This window comes from Hemitrygon akajei, chromosome 32, assembly GCF_048418815.1.
Source record: "Hemitrygon akajei chromosome 32, sHemAka1.3, whole genome shotgun sequence".
Classification (NCBI taxonomy): Eukaryota; Metazoa; Chordata; class Chondrichthyes; order Myliobatiformes; family Dasyatidae; genus Hemitrygon; species Hemitrygon akajei.
The window spans coordinates 11,330,899-11,343,542 of NC_133155.1; the positions used below are offsets into that span (position 1 = coordinate 11,330,899).

General features: G+C 40.4%; 1 protein-coding gene across 2 annotated transcripts in view; it reads right to left on the reverse strand.

The window, feature by feature from the left end:
* Positions 1–12,644, reverse strand: part of LOC140719545 (chloride intracellular channel protein 4) — a 148,675-nt gene that overhangs the window by 14,423 nt on the left and 121,608 nt on the right. The window lies entirely within an intron of this gene.

Below are 12,644 nucleotides of genomic sequence, written 5' to 3' on the forward strand. Positions count from 1 at the left end.
CCTAACTTGTTGCCCGAATTCCAGTCATGTGACAGGACCAAAAGTTCCCCAATTAGAATGAAAAGTGAAGAGTCTGTGTGAGTGAACTGGTGCCCTACCTTTCCTTTCACTGCATAAATGATCGCGTTGTCATCCGATAATGCCCTTCCTTCATTACACAGTTCAGTAAAACTATTCTACCGGACTACACACTTACGCAATCATATCCAGTACACTTTCAACAACCTCTTTGGGGAGCTCTTCAGCTTTGGCACAGTGTCAATCTTCTTTCAACCTTGCTTCCGTTAAGTGTTTCGAGACAGCTTTTCCCAATGCAAATGCATAATAATAATTCAAATTGATGATGAAAATAACCTGGCTGAAATTCAGGCTTTCATCAAAAGAACTATAGAAAATGTCATAAATGTAGATTTAGATCATCTTATTCATAGTTGAAAATATTCTTTCTACCAAGCACATTTTCATTGGAAGTGTGTTTTAAAAATTTATTTCAGCACTTCTGCAAGCATATTCAGTATACAATCTATTACCAGACTGCATCACCTCCAATACCTTTAACTAGTGTATAATAATGTCAGTGATTAAATCAAACCTGTTGTGATTTCATTTATTTTCTTCCCAGATATTTCACAATGACTATTCTTGTGAAAACAAGCACTAAACATAAGGTACAGTTTAAGACACTACGGTAGCGTAGTGGTTAGCTTGAAACTTTTATGGCTTGGGACGTTCCGGAGTTCGGAATTCAATTCCAGCGCCATTCTGTAAGGAGTCTCTGTATATTCTTCCCATGGAATGCGTGTGTTTTCCTCAGATGCTCCAGTTTCCTCCCACAGTTCAAAACCATACAGGTTAGGCTAATTGGTTATAGTAAATTGTCCCGTGATTAGGTTAGGGTTAATTGGGATTGCGGGATTACTGGGGCAGCACGGCTCAAAGAGTCAGAGGGCCTAATCCGCTCTGTGTTGCTAAATGAATAAATAAAAGTCATTGAATGCCATGCAATCTGACAGCATTACGATAGGAAGCTAGAGCAATGTCATACTTAAAGTGGTATGTGTGTATGAAATGTAAATAAAACATTGCAGTGGGGCTGTTTGCATTCGATCTGGGCAGGGTTCGAGTGGGAGAGTTCGGCTCTCCGAGCTTGGGCAACAATTGAGGGGCTACAGCACAAACAAGGTAGCACTATCAAGAGTGGGACAGATCATCCCATCAGTGAAACTATTGCTGATGAATTACTGAACTGAAAGCACTAGATAGATAGATAGATAGATAGATAGATAGATAGATAGATAGATAGATAGATAGATAGATAGATACTTTATTCATCCCCATGGGGAAATTCAACTTTTTTCCAATGTCCCATACACTTGTTGTAGCAAAACTAATTACATACAATACTTAACTCAGTAAAAAAAAAATATGATATACATCTAAATCACTATCTCAAAAAGCATTAATAATAGCTTTTAAAAACTTCTAGGATCTGTTCTATTCTGCTGGCATCGGTGATATGACTGGGCTATTTTAAGAGAGGTTTGGAGAGATTACATTGGAGGCATTCGTCTTGTTGCTGGTGACATATATTTCACCAGAACAGTAATGTACTGCTCTTCCTGGCGCAGTTCCTGTTGATTGACTATCACGATGTACAGAAGTGATAGAGCATGAGATATGACCTTGAAAGATACTTTGCTTAAGTGCAGTGGGAAGTGTTAATGTAGACACTTTGCAGGGAAGCGTAATCTTTGAATAATGAAAAGCAAGTTACTTTCCCTCACTCCCATTATCTTACAGTGGTGGAAGTCAGCTTAATCCTGAAAACCCAAAGGGTTTTGATCAGACATAAAATACATTCATCAGTGTCTTAGCACTGTTAAGGTCAAAAGTGTAATTTAACTAACAGGATCTGGTGAGACAGTTTCAAACCACCATATTCTCAGATTAATAAATAGTAAATATTTTTAAATATGAGAATAATCCTTTATGATATTTTTGGAGTAGTCCAGGTGTTTAAAAAAAGAACAAATAAAGGATATAAAAAAGGATTTAATCACAGTCAGATGAATTTCATCAGTATGCGTAACCCTGTTATAATCTGTAATTCCTCATTTTAACATATTTCCTCTCAGATTATGAAAACAAGCATATTTATCTAGATATCTTCAAGCTATTCCAGTAAATTAATTACCTTTGAAGGGAATTATTCTTGTAGGATCAGCAAACATATTATCCAATCTCATGCACAATAAGGTCATTCAAAGAGTAATAGATTAATTTTGTGATCATTTATTTGGTTTAATCTTAAATATATTAGACACAAATCTCGAGAGAAGACACCGACTCTTCTATAATAAGTGAAACAATGCATTGTGCATCAACTTGAGAAAGCAAATGCATCTGGACTTGCTGCCCCTTCTGGAGTATGGTACTAGCAGTAGAAATGATGCCTAGAATAGCTTAGTGGTCTGTCCACACTGTGCAGAAATTGCAGCTTAACTTTGGTGCTCAAGAGAAGAACATGACCAATTATGTCATGAATTAGAGGTAAGAAACTACTCCATCAAGCCATGGCTGAGAACTACAAAGAATTATCCATGGACACAATTATTTATAGAATAAGCAACAAAGAAACACTTCTTTCAGGAAACAAGAATAATAGCAAAAAAAAGGATGATTGTGAGAATTGGTAGCTTACACTCCTACATTGCCAACAACTCAAGATTGTTATGCATTGTAACTCCAAAACATAAAACTAATTGAAAGAAAAACAAAAAAAAAATCTGTGAAATAATCTCAGATTCTGGGCCTCCTCTGGTGGTTGTAGGAGATAAATGCAGGAAGTGTTCCTAACAGTTCTGACCTACCTTTTTTCTGCATGTGTTGGCATCCCAATCAGTACGTGGCAAGCTGCTCGATCTGCTGAGCTATCCCAAGCGGGCCACCAGACAAAACTGAGCCAATGCTGTCATTCTGACCATTCCTGGAATACCAGCATGTAGATACTCCAGCTCTGTTTGGATGGTACAACTCTCGATCCTCACCTAAAGCAGCATCTGTTTCATCCCGGCGCTGGTAAAAATGGAGCAATGGGAATTTGTGCTGCTTATTCCAGACATTTTGGGTGGCCATGCAGACCTGAGACAATATGCGGTCTTTTCTGGTGTCTCTATGGATCATCTCTGCTGTAATGGTGATGCACCATCAATAACTCACTCTGAGACGTAAAAGCGAGGTATCGGCTTTTATTGACTGGAAGAAGGAACAAGCAGTGAGTGACCACCATACTACATCCTGGAGACTGAGAGGACGGGCTCAGACCTCCATCACCTTTATACAGGGGTCTGTGGGAGGAGCCACAGGAGCAGTCATCAGGAGCGTGTCCAGACAGGTATATGTAGTTCACCACAAATGGGGAGGGATTTTTTATTTGCAACAGGGAGAATTCATCACGCGGAGAGTTTTCTTTTGTAAAATTTTCAGATAGTTCAGTTTCCAACCGTGAACTGGACAATCCATCAGCATTTCCACGATCAGTTGTCCTCTTGAATGCCAGTGATCTTCTGCTTATGTCCTCCAAGAAAAAGAGGCCATCTCTGCGTTCATGCTGCTGCTGTTAATGGAACACCCTTCTGTGGACTGAAAATGGACACTAGTGGTTGATGATCAGTAACGAGGGTAGACTCTCTCCCATACCAGTACTGGTTGAAACATTTTACACCTCAAACCAGGCTCAAGGCCTCTCTGTCAATCAATGTGTAACTTTTCTCTACAGCAGTAAGGGAACACGTGATGCAAAGGCTATGGGGGTGTTCACTTCCATCACTCATAACATGTGACATGGCTGCACCTATACCAGAAGGCAAGGCATTACAGGCAAGATTCACTGGATGATGTGGATCATAATCTATGAGTACAGTAACTGACAAAACCATTTTCTATACCTTTTGGAAAGCTACCTTACACTACTTTTTCGTTTGTCATTCCTTCCCGTTCTGCATGAATAAGTTCAAGGGGTTTGTCAGGAACCTGTTATAATAATTGACAAATCCTAAAAAGGACAGCAACTATGACACCACTGGGGGTATCAACCACTACTTGAATTTTCTCAGCATATTTGTGTAATTCTTATGCATCAATGGTGTGACCACAGTAAGTGAGGCTTGATTTAAAGCATTCATGCTTGTTGCATTGTGTTCTGAGCCCAAACCTTCTAACCTGTCTTGAGATTTGAGAGTTTCCTTATCATCCTCGCTGGTAACAATCATGTCATCCAGGTAACACTGAGTGCTCTGAAGGCCTTGCAGCACCTGGTCCATAACATTCTGCCAGAGTACAGGTGAAGATGCTACTCCAAAAAATAAGCCCATTATAGTGATAAAGCCCTCTGTGAGTATTTATGGTGAGAGACACTTTGGACTCTTCTTCCATCTCCATCTGTAGGTAGGCTTCAGTTAAGTCCATTTTGCTGAAGTGTTTTGCTCCAGAAAGGTTGGCGAAGGTTTCCTCTATCCTGGGAAGTGGGTATTGATCTACTTTCAGCATTGGGTTGATCATGACCTTAAAATCACTTCAGATCCTGACAGTCCTGTTCTTCTTGGCTACTGTGACCACTGACATTGACATGGGCTCCCCTCAACCTCGGAAAGAATTTCTTCAGCCTCCATGTGATGTAGCTCACTGGCTACTTTATCACAGATGGTATAAGAAACTGCATGGACTTTGCAAAATGTGTGCGTGACATTTTCATTTAACACTATTTTGCCCTTGAAATGGTTGAATTTTCCAATGTCATCCTTGAACACTGTTGTGGCATTATCCAATGCCTTTCTTAATTTGCCTTCAGTTGACTCTGTTGCAAGGGATGTGTGATGCAAATGGTGGATGGATCTCCAAACAAGTTGAGGTTGTCTCAGTCACTCATGACTCCACAATGCTGGCCCTCCCAGTCTTACCACATATAAGCTGAATATGGCTTGTTGGTTGTTGAATTTCAGTTACAAATGCCATTCCCACAGGAGTTATTTCTTCTCCAGTACAAAACCTTAGTTGAATATCTACAGGCTTCAGTTCAGTACCTTTGAAATGCCATTCAAACTCATTTTGTAGAATGACTGAAACAGCCAAGTCAGTATCCAATTTCATTTTAATTAATTTGCCATTCACTTCAGTGCAAGTTTTCTTGCTTGTCTATTGTTAGTTGGCACAATGTGAATCTCAAGGCTACCCAGTCTTGTGTCATTCTCATCATTATCAGATTTCTCATCAACAGCATGCAGACTAGTGCTCCTTTTGCAACTATAACTTGATATTTTAACTTTATCTCTTTGCTGTGCAGTCCATTTATTTTTGTCTGCCTGACATGCACTTTGTATGTGTCCTACTTTGTGGCATTTTCTGTGTGTTTCACCTTTAAATCTGCATTTGTCTGGCGTATGAGAGCCCCTGCTACAATGGTGGCACAATTTGGCTAGGGAGTCCTCCATCCGGGCACTACAATTGTATTCACGCTCACTTTCATTCCCGACTACAACTCAATTGTGTCTCTATCTACTGTTTTCATTAATACAGTGATCTCAACTGCTCTTTTAAATGTGAGCTTTGCTTCTGTTAGGAGCCATTTTTGAATATTTTCTTGTAACATTGAACAAATTAAATCATCTCTCAGTACATCATTACACCCATCACTGAGGTCAGCTGAGAAGATCATCGGGGGTCTCTCTTCCCGCCATCATGGACATTTACACAACACGCTGCATCCACAAAGCAAACAGCATTATGAAGGACCCCGCGCACCCCTCATACAAACTCTTCTCCCTCCTGCCGTCTGGGAAAAGGCACCGAAGCATTCGGGCTCTCACGACCAGACTATGTAATAGTTTCTTCCCCCAAGCTATCAGACTCCTCAATGCCCAGAGCCTGGACTGACACCTTACTGTCCTATTGTCTTGTTTATTATTTATTGTAATGCCTGCACTGTTTTGTGCACTTTACGCAGTCCTGTGTAGGCCTGTAGTCTAGTGTAGTTGGGTTTTTTTCTGTGTTGTTTTTTACGTAGTTCAGTCTAGTTTATCTACTGTGTCATGTAACACCATGGTCCTGAAAAAATGTCGTCTCATTTTTACTATGTACTGTATGTCGAAATGACAATAAAAGTGACTTGACTTGAACTGACAAGGCTCAATCTCTTCAATTCAGCCACATTCTGAGTTTGGATCACCTGGTCTTCAAAAGGGAGATCTGCGTGAAAGTTCTTTGGCCTGGTCAAAAGCTTTCACTTATAGGTTGAGAGAGCATATTACCTACTGTGGACCATTTCCTCTCCAAAGTCTTGTTTTTTGGTCATTTTTAGAATCTTTTTATTGGTATGTAATCTTCAACAGCTATAAAATGATACAAAACTTCAACAGATTAACATGTATATACAATTAATAAAGCTGAAGAAAAAAAAACTGATCATAAAATATAAAAATGGGGGGAAAAAAGTCCTGGATCACTTCTTTGGTCCTGTGCTTGGCTCAAGGCATTGCATAAGCACTGAGCCTCAAAGGATAGTTAACTGCATTATCAATGCTACATTTTGTTGTTAAGACCATTGGCTTAATTAACAAGGCATGTTTTAAAAAGTGAATTGAAGGACCAGAAAAATAAAGATGTAGCAAGATTTTGGAAAAGAATTCTAGAACTTAAAATGCTTTGATTGAAACCAACCATAATTTTCCTTTATATGACAATTTTGCAGTACATAATTCTTATTGTGCAACCATAAAAATGTATATTCTGAGTGGTTCATAAACGAGAGACAGCCTGTTATCATTTAACTCTGTATTGTTATATTATCTTACCGATTATCAGAAAAAGTGTGATGTTTATTGATCTTGATCGATTACAATTGAAGCTGATTCTATTGATTATTTTAAGTGTCGGCAAAAACAGTGTGCCTATAACAAAACGTCTTTTGAGACCAGCAGATGACATTAAATGATTAGATGATTTAATATATGATTTCAATGTCTTTAAACATGCTTTTCATTTGAGCTACTGCCAGCTTTCAGAGGCTTTGTGAACGTTATTTATTCAGTGGTGGTAATGATACAGGGAGAGCTGAGATGAATGTCAATACCAGCTCAGTAATGACATGTCTCCCCATAATGATGTGTATTCTTTTATCAGTTATTTTGTTAGCCCAGGCTCAGAGGGACATGAATGATTTCAATAACGCAACAAAAATTTCTGAGAAGGCACCCACCAACTGCAAGGAAATCACTTCTGCCTCACATCATTTCGGAGGTTAATGCCTTAAACCACCCTGTTCATTTATTTTAAATATATATATTTTCAGCTAAGATTTAACTCAATGATTTTTTTCTCAAAGGGAACTAGCAGAAGAATCAGCCTCTGGGATATATCATTCAGGAAATTATTGATTATAGAACTCTGAGCTTTTCCATTGCGTAAGCAACGATAAGACTTCATCTGTAGCTGTTATTCTTTTATCTCCACTTTGATTAACAGGAGGCGGGGAAGATGGATATATCCTTTGGCACTTCTGGCTAAACACGGCAGCAAAGGATTCACCTTTATCTTCAGAACTCATGCTGGGCTCCAGCATTACTAAAGATGGGGAAGTCCTTGAAGTCATTTCTTGACACTAGCTGTTCAACTGCCCAGCACATTTCACATCGAAATGCAACAAGGTTGTATTGCTTTAATCTAATTCGCGGTGGGTTTGTTTAGTTCTGTCTATTTCTTTAAATTTTAGTGTTCATCTTCACCTACAGGTTACGTACGGACTGTAGTTTTTGATGCACTCTCGATCAGGGTCTGTTGCTTGCATGGCGTCAGTGCTTTTGCCAGCACGAGCGGGAAGGGGCTGACGCTTTTGCTGCTGCTTGTGTGAAGGGCAGTTGGGGGGGCTTCAGGGCTTTGATGTTCTATCATTCATTCTATGGGGCCCCTTGTTTCGTGGCTGTCTGTGAAGAGTAAGAATTTCAGGTTGTATACTGTATACATTCTCTGATATTAAATTAAATGAACCTAAAACTCGTGTATATTTGTAACTATCTTCCTCAAGGGGTTGAGAGCTTTAAATATTTTAAGACACAATTGATAAGCTAGAGGGTGAATAGCTACTCTACAAGCAGATGGTAATGTGGAGTTGAAGGTACAATCATGCCATCCAAAACCATGATAAATTGTGAATAAGGCTGAGGGGTCTGGGTAGCCTATTCTTGCTCCTAAATCCATAAGACCATAAGAGCTAGGAGAAGAATGAGGCCATTCGGCCCATCAACCTGCTCCACCATTTTATCCCAGCTGATCCATTTTCCCTTTCAACCCCATTCTCCTGCCTTCTCCCTGTAAAGTTTCATGCCCAGATTAATCAAAAACCTATCAACCAGCACCTTAAGCAGACTCAAAGAGCTGGCCCTCTCAGCTGCCTGTGGCAATGAATTCCACAAATGTGCTGCCACCTTCTGGCTAAAGTAATTCCTCCTCAACTCCGTACTAAATAGATGCCCCCTGTTCTGAGGCTGTGAACCTCTGGTCCTGCACACTCTCACTACAGGAAATATTCACTCCATCTTGGCCTTTCAACATTCAATAGGTTTCAGTGAGATCCCCACTCAATTCTCCAAAATTCCAATGAGTAAAGGCCCAGATCCAACAAACGCTTCTGATACAATAACCCTTTCATTCCCAGAATCACCTCTGAACCCTCTCCAATCTCAGAACATCCTTTCTCAGATTAAGGGACCAAAACTGCTTAAAAGGTTCTGAGTTAGGCCTCACCAGTGCCTTATAAAGCCTCAGTATTACATCCTTGCTTTTATATTCTAGTCTTCTCAAGATGAATGCAAGCATTACAATTGAACCTCACCACTGACTCAGCCTTCAAATTAACCTTTAGAGAATCCTGCATGAGGATTTCCAAGTCCCTTTGCACCTCAGACTTTTGAAATTTCTGGCTGTTTTGAAAATAGTTTATGCTTTTGTCCTTCTACCAAAGTGCATGACCATACACTTCCCGACACACTGTATTCCATCTGTCACTGCTTTGCCCATTCTCCTAACCTGTCTAAGTCCTTCTGCAGCCTCCCTGTTTCCTCAACACTACCTGCCCCACCACCTGCCTTTGTATCAGCTGCAAACTTGGCCACAAAGCCATCAATTCCATCATCCACATCACTGACATATAATGTGAAAGGAAGCGGACCCAACCCAGACACCTGTGGAACACCACTAGTCATGGGCAGCCAGCTACGAAAGGCTCCTTTATTCCCATTCTTTGCTTCCTGTTAATCAGCCAATCCTCATGTGAAGCACCTTGTCAAAAACCTGAAAGTTCAAGCATACAACATCCACCGATTCTCCTCTGTCTATTCTGCTTGTTATTTTCTCAAAGAAGTCCAACTTATTTGTCGGGCAAGATCTTCCCTTAAGGAATATACACTGGACTTTGGCCAATCTTACCATGTGCCTCGAAGTACCCTGAGACTTCATCCTTAATAATTGACTAAAACATCTTCCCAACCACTGAGGTCAGACTAATCGGCCTATTAATTTCCTTTCTTCTGCCTCCCTCCCTTCTTGAAGAGTGAAGTGACATTTGCAACTTTCCAATCCTCTGGAAACATGCCAGAATTTAGTGATTCTTGAAAGATCATTCCCAATGCACCCACAATCTACCCAGCCACCTCTTTCAGAACACTGGCATGTAGTCCATCTGGTTCAGGTGACTCGTCCTCCTTCAGACCCTTCAGTTTCCCAAGCACCTTCTCACTAGTAACAGTATTTGTACTCACTCTTGCCCCCTTCTGGCATACTGCCAGTGTCTTCCACTGTAATTAGATGCAAAACACATTTTTACTTCATCCACCAATTCCTTGTCCCGCATCCAACTTTAGCTTCACCTCAAATTGCACGGTGAATCTATCATATTATGATCACTGCCTCCTATGGCTTCCTTTACCTTAAGCTCCCTAATCAAATTCAGTTCATTACACACACCTATTCCAGAATAGCCTTTCCCCTTGTGGGCTCAACTACCAGCTGCTCTAAAAAGCCATCCCATAGGCATTCTACAAATTCTCTCTCTTGGGAACCAGCACCAAAATGAATTCCCTAATCTACCTACATTTCATTGTCCTTATGATATGCGTTTCCTAGCTTTCATTGTAATTTGTAGCCAACATCCTGGCTACTGTTCAGAATCCTGTGTTAATATGTTTGAGAGTCCATTTGCTTCTTTGATATCAAGGAGAGACACCAACAGGTCAGAGACATGATGGAATTTGTGTCTATGATCCATATTTGAACTAAAACTGCAATGAAATGTAGAGATGAATGGTCCCAGCAAACACAGTTGAAAGTATCAGTAAGCAGGTTATTGGTGAATTAAGTGCCACATTATATAACAGCCTATGAAAGTTTCCATCATTGTTGTGTTGAATGTGAGCTGTAATTAGCCAAACTGGATTTTTCCTGCATTTTATGTGCAATAAATATTTGGGTAATTTTCAAAAAAGTGCTGGAGAAACTCAGCAGGTCAGTCAGCATCTATGGAAAGGAGTAAACAGTCGAGATTTTTGGGGTGAGACTTTGGGTTTTGGCCTGAAATGTTGACTCTTTATTCCTTTCCATAGATGCTGCCTGACCTGACCTGCAGAGTTCCTCCAGCATTTTGTATGTGTTGCTATGGACTTCCAGCATCTGCAGACCTTCTCATGTTTGTGACTTGCTTCCTCCCTGGTTCTGAAGTGGCTGATGAGGCCAAGGTGTGACCTACAAAGTCTTTCGCAGATTAGGAAGGAGATGGCCTTATGGGTGGTGTACAGTGATCCTGTGAACATCTGCAGAATCTCTTGTGTTTTGGGTAATTTTCCATAGGTTTTGGGTAGATGCCAGAATTGTACTGGGACAGGTGTAAAATGGCAGGTCTTTCAACCGTATAGCTGGTATATTGCCTGGTCCCATTGCCCTTACTGTACTCTATGCTCTCTCCTCTTTCTTGAAATAAAAAATTGGATGATTTGATTTGGCTGAATACAGGCTTCTGTGATACTGGGGATCTCAGGAGGAAGGTGAGGTGGATAATCCAGTTGACACACATTTTAGGCCCTGCCATCACTGAGGAGAGCAATGCTCTTGGATAAGTTTTGCTCCTGTTTGCCCTTCCCTGAATTAGATTCCATGGCCTTCTCCACGGTAAATACAGAGGAGAAATATTCATTTAAGACCTTGTCCATCTCTTGGCAGGAGTTCAATTTGGATGGATGATTTGTGATGAACCAACTGGTTACTCTGATCCATAATTGCATTGTACACTCAATCATGTTTCCTTACCAACCAATTAAGGGAGTGAACAAATTAGAGCTTTGGCTTTTTGTGCCAGTCTCACAGACTGATTGTTTAATTCAAATGTTCTTTTTCACGGTCTACACAAGGCTCAATTCAAATTTCAAGTGAGATTGAAATTGTATGAGATTGTATGCTCTCCCTGTGACCTTGTGGGCTTCCTCCAGATGCTCCAATTTGCTTCTCAAGATTAACAGTATTTATCACAAGTACATCAAAACATGCAATGAAATCATCAACTCAAATCAGCGAAGATTGTGCTGGGCAGCCCTCAAGTGCCACCATGATTCTGCTGGCAACCTAGATCACCCGCATCTCATAGCCCTGACCCATAAGTCTTTGGAATGTGGGAGGAAACCACAGCACCCGGAGGAAACTGACATGGTTACGGGGAGAATGTATAAACTCCTTTCTGACAGTGGCAGGAATCGAACCCTGATCTTATAGACAGGCTGCTGTAAGGTGCTGCGCTAACCACCACACTACCATGCCATGCCACAGGCTAAAGGTGTGTTTATTGATTGTGCCTTGTGTGTAAGTGAATGGTAGAATCTGCAAGGAGCTGACAGAAGTGTGCAGAGAATTAAAAAGAACTTGTGTAGGGTTAATGTAAATGAATGTTTGGTGATCGCTGCAAACTTAGTTGGCCAAAGGGCCTCTTTATGTGCTGTGTTCATAATTGCTCCTTTGCTACAAGGCAATCAAATTAATTCTGCTACATCAACTTATGTATGTGCCTTTCTTCCAGTTTATGGTGGGACTTTCCAAGGTTTTGGGAGGACTGGTGATCAAGCATCCAATTGTGCTAAACGCTCACATTTGGACAGAGTACAAGAATAATTTTCATGATTCAGGCCCTCTCCCAAAAGCTGATATATCCCACAATTCTCTCTCATTTGAACTTTACTTATCTTAATTTCATCAAATCCTGCATGGTTTATGCTTCCTGGAATTGCTCTGTTGTTTATTCCAAGTTTAAAGTGTTTTCTTTTTACATCACCTTATATTGCCGTTATGCTGAAACAAGCCATTGCACAACCCTTTCTTTACATTTTCCCGGAACCCCAATGGTTTATTCTCTCATATTTCTTCCATTCTAAAACACTTAAGCTTTTCAGCTTGGCCATTTCTTGCGTCTTCTTTTTTACTGTTTTCTTACAAGCAAGTTTTCCAACATATTCTTCATAGATTTGTCTGCAGGTTGCTGGATACAAGACATGAAACAGCAACCAATATACCAGGTAGGACCCTTTTGCACACATTACAGCATGAGAAGACACCTC